A 5,107-nucleotide genomic window follows, 5' to 3' on the forward strand; every position below is an offset into this window, starting at 1 on the left:
TCTTCTTTTTTTTTTTTTTATTGTATACAAATGGGATACATGTTGTTTCTCTATTTGTACATAGAGTCAAGGCATACCATTTGTGTAATCATACGTTTACATAGGGCAATGATGTTTGATTATTTTTTTTCCTTCCCCCCCACCCCTCCCACCCCTCTTTCCCCTCTATACAGTCCTTCTTTCCTTCATTCTTACCACACTCCTTACCCCTAACCCTAAACCTAACCCTAAACCTAATGCTAACCCCTCCCACCCCCCATTATATGTCCTCATCCGCTTATCAGCGAGATCATTCGTCCTTTAGTTTTTTGAGATTGGCTTATCTCACTTAGCATGATATTCTCCAATTTCATCCATTTGCCTGTAAATGCCATAATTTTATCATTCTTCATTGCGGAGTAATATTCCATTGTATATATATGCCACAGTTTCTTTATCCATTCATCAACTGAAGGGCATCTAGGTTGGTTCCACAATCTGGCTATGGTGAATTGAGCAGCAATGAACATTGATGAGGCTGTATCTCTGTAGTATGCTGATTTTAAGTCCTTTGGGTATAGGCCAAGGAGTTGGATAGCTGGATCAAATGGTGTTTCCATTCCAAGCTTTCTGAGGAATCTCCACACTGCTTTCCAGAGTGGCTGCACTAATTTGCAACCCCACCAGCAATGTATGAGTGTTCCTTTTTCACCACATCCTCACCAACACCTATTGTTGCTTGTGTTCTTGATAATCGCCATTCTAATTGGGGTGAGATGAAATCTTAGGGTAGTTTTGATTTGCATTTCCCTTATTACTAGGGATGTTGAACATTTTTTCATATATCTGTTGATTGCTTGTACATCTTCTTCTGTGAAGTGTCTGTTCATTTCCTTAGCCCATTTGTTGATTGGATTATTTGTATTCTTCGTGTAGAGTTTTTTGAGTTCTTTATAGATTCTGGAAATTAGCACTCTATCTGAAGTATGGTTGGCAAAGATATTCTACCACTCTGTAGGCTCTCTCTTCACATTACTGATAGTTTCCTTTGCTGAGAGAAAGCTTTTTAGTTTGAATCTATCCCAGTTGTTGATTCTTGCCTTTATTTCTTGTGCTATGGGAGTCCTGTTAAGGAAGTCTGATCCTAAGCCAACAAGTTGAAGATTTGGACCTACTTTTTCTTCTATAAGATGCAGGGTCTCTGGTCTGATTCCGAGGTCCTTGATCCATTTTGAGTTGAGTTTTGTGTAGGGTGAGAGATAGGGGTTTAATTTCATTCTATTGCATATGGTTTTCCAGTTTCCCAGCACCATTTGTTGAAGAGGCTATCTTTTCTCCATTGCATATTTTTGGAACCTTTGTCTAGTATGAGAAAATTGTATTTATTTGGGTTTGTGTCCATGTCCTCTATTCTGTACCATTGATCTACCTGTCTATTTTGGTACCAATACCATGCCGGTTTTGTTACTATTGCTTTGTAGTAGAGTTGAAGATCTGGTATTGCAATACCCCCTGCTTCGCTCTTGCTACTGAGGATTGCTTTAGCTATTCTAGCATACTGACTTCTTATCACCTGGGCTCCTTCCTTTTCTTATCCTGTTCCTCCATAAATGAGGCCCAAGCCTTTCAGTTATTGTTCTGTGAATATACCGTGGAGAAGTCCTTCTTTTAAAAAGGAAAACAAAGAAAAATAAAACTCAATATCTAACATATGCCTGTGGAATAAACTATCATGTGTAAGGTGTGTTTACACATATTTTATCTTTAAATCTTTTCCTTTATTCAGCTGTATCACAGTGTAAAAACTAGAAGTATTACTTCTGGGATGGGGATGTGGTTAGTGGTGGAGCACTTGACTGGCATACTTTGAGGCCCTGGGTTCAAGCCCCACCACTAAAAATCAAATTTAGAAAGTGCTATTTTTACATGAAGTTTTGTGATACTTCATGGATGAACTTGATAAAAATTATATTTCCTTTTGCTGGGTGTATTAGTGTTCTCCAGAGAAACATAACCAATGTAGAAAGATATTTACCATAAGGAATTGTCCCACTGGATTATGGAGACTGAGATATCCCAAGATCTGTTGCTCAATAAACTGGAGAGCCAGGACAGTGGATTGTGTAGTTCCTGTCCAAGTCTGAGAACCAAGAAAACCAATGGTACAGTTCCAGTTCAAAAGGTGGTTGGCTCAAGACCCAAGAAGAGCTGATGTTTTGGTTTGAGTCCTAAGGAAACATGATATTCTGGTTTAAGGCAGAGAAACGGGAGGAATTTTCTCTTATTCAAGGGAGGGCCAGTCTTTTTGTTCTAGTCAGGCCTTGGGTTTACTGGATGAGCCAACCTACATTACAGGGCAATCTTCTCTGCTCAGTCTATCACTAAATGTTAATCTCATCTAGAAACACCCTCACAGTCACACCCAAATGTTAGGGGACCCTGTGGCCCTATCAACTTGACACATTAAAATTAATCATCACAATAGTTGAGATTCAATTATATGCTTAAATGATTGCTGATAAATTTACACACGAAGCATTATGCTTCTATCATAATATAACAGAATTAGAAGCTGCTTTTGCTGAAAACCCTGACTCTCCTTTTGGGCCTGTAGATGGCCAGTGGGTGAATACAAGCAGGATAAAAGCTTTGCATTTCTGTCTTCATTTTGTATCTGTTTCTTTATTATCTTGACTTTTGGGTTCCTTAGCTCTGTATGTAGACATGGTAATACAAGTTTTAGCCCTAAATTTACCTAACTTATCTTCCCCCTTCAAGACTGCGGACACCCAGATAAGAGTAACTGAGGTATTTCCAAGATTTGCAGGTACATTCAACTGTCAACTTTCCAAACTTCCTTTACCAGACACCTGGAATGGTGCCTGAAAGTCTCCAATCATTGCCCTACCCGTTCCAGAAACGGTGGAGCCTTGCAGACAGATCACCCCACAAAGGAGGAGCCATACCTCATGGGAACTGAATTGCCCCTTCCAGGATCACAGGTCTGATAGATAAACATCCTGCATCCTGTGAAGCAAGTGGAAATTGCCTCCTCAAGTGATAAGGACTTCTCTAGAGCCCCCTTGTAGAACCAGAACTGAGATAATGAGCTACCAGTTCACAATTTGACCAAGACAATTTAATTATGTGTAACTCTCACCCCCTGCCCCAATTTATCCTCTATTTAAACCTAAAGCTCGTTGAGAACCTGGAAGACAGAAAGGAGGCTTATGAACATGGGCGAAGAGGCCTCCGTAGTGGGTACAGAACAACTAAATATGTCGACTTACCTGAGGCAACAAGTGCAAAGGGTTGTGGGAGGCAGGAAGACCACAAAGGTTTGTAGCCACCAAATCCTGAAGGTTTCCCTCTGCTTTGCTAAGGAATTTGAATGCATCCTGTTGAGATGATGACACACAGCAGGGTCATGGCAGACAAAGGATCAGGTTAGATTAGTGACTTGGAAAAATAAACATGTCTGTTTAAACATGACTTCCAGGGGCTGGTGATGTGGCTCAGTGATAGAATGTTGGCCTGGCGTTTGTGAGGCCTGGGTTCAATCCGCAATACCAAAAAACAAAAAAATAAAAAATAAACTATGAAAAAACCCCTGACTTTCTGAGCATTTACCAATTTGAACCAACTTTTAAAAAAATTATCTGCACTGTCATAATTCTGGAAATTTCTGTTGAATCATCATTAAGTTCTAGGCAATGGGCTAAGCAGGTTGTATACATTGCCTTGATTAATCTTAAGAGTATTTGGAAAGTATGAGGTCAAACTCTCCAGGTCAGTTGAGTTTTGTGGGGGAGAAAAGAATGAAGAAATTTCCATCCTTTAAAAATATATGAGCCAGAATTTTATTTAGCACATTTAATAATACTTGCCATTTCTCACTCTTCATTCATTTCTTTGAGCTTCAAGTAAGGTCTTTATCAGATACCTATCATTTGTCATGCCAGGTTATTACAATATTCTGAAATCATGTGACTTCACATGCTTCATCAGGGAATATTTTTATTTTAATTTTAGAAGAAACCCTGACTAGGAAATGCCATTTATAACTCTGGATTCACAGATGAAGAAGCAGTGAAAACTTATCCAAAAGAGTCCAAACAGAGGTTCACTTGAAGAAGAAGCCCAATAGACATTTACTCTTTCAGTGGATGCTCAGACCAGCACAAAAGCTCACAGTAAAGAACATCTTGGTCTAGAACATCAAAGAGTGTGGCCAAATTTTGTAATCAAGGACTCTTGTACAGATGTTTTAGAATAGTAGAGTTAGGCTAGTATCATTTGTGACTCTACAGATGTGACTTATAATAATTTTATTTTGTAAAATTAAAAAAATTTTGGGGGGGCCATACTGGGGATTGATCCCAGGGGCATTTACCACTTAGGGGTATTTACATTCTCATTTATTTTTTAGTTTTTTATTTTGAGGCAGGGTCTTCCTAAGTTGCCCATACTGACCTCAAATTTGTGATCCTCCTGCCTCAGTTTCCCAAGTAGCTGGGATTACATGGGTGCACCAGTGTGCCTGGCCAAAAAAAAAAAAAAATGTTAAACTCAATAATAGCTTGTTTTCCCTTTGACTGTTATGAACTATTCATATTCATGCAACACAGAAATGAGGGAGGGGCATAACAGCCATTTTCTTTTTCTCTTTTTCTTTCTTTTTTTTTTTTTTTTGCGGTGCTGGGAATTGAACCCAGGGTCTTGTGCTTGCAAGGCAAGCACTCTACCAACTGAGCTATCTCCCCAGCCCACAACAGCCATTTCCTAACCAACTGGAATGCATCTTTTGTTTTTCTCTTAAGAGAAAATTATTTTAAGTATTATTTAATTGCTTCTCAGGAAACAGTGGAAGTCCAGGACGAGGAGGCAGATTCATAGAGATTACATCATTTGCTTAGAAAGTAGCCAGGTCTCTCCCCTCAGATCTCCTAGCCATTTAGGGAAGCAGATGACTTGAACCTTAGAGGGTTATAAAAATTGAAAAGGTACATAAAATTTAAATGAAGTGGGAAAAGAATGAGAAATGTACACCTTTGGAAAATTTGGGTCTTGCAAGCTACAGGTTAATGCTTGTTTAGTGATCCCTTGCTCTGTTTAAATGACACTTAAT

General features: G+C 39.0%; 1 long non-coding RNA gene across 1 annotated transcript; it reads right to left on the reverse strand.

The window, feature by feature from the left end:
• Positions 1-1,438: 1,438 nt before the first annotated feature.
• LOC124983833 (uncharacterized) lies at positions 1,439-4,504 on the reverse strand. The gene is made up of 3 exons (XR_007108501.1): positions 4,453-4,504; positions 3,270-3,377; positions 1,439-2,207 (listed from the first exon to the last, which is right to left on the reverse strand). It is a non-coding gene; the product is annotated as an uncharacterized LOC124983833 (long non-coding RNA).
• Positions 4,505-5,107: the final 603 nt, after the last annotated feature.

This window comes from Sciurus carolinensis, chromosome 4 (assembly GCF_902686445.1).
Source record: "Sciurus carolinensis chromosome 4, mSciCar1.2, whole genome shotgun sequence".
Classification (NCBI taxonomy): Eukaryota; Metazoa; Chordata; class Mammalia; order Rodentia; family Sciuridae; genus Sciurus; species Sciurus carolinensis.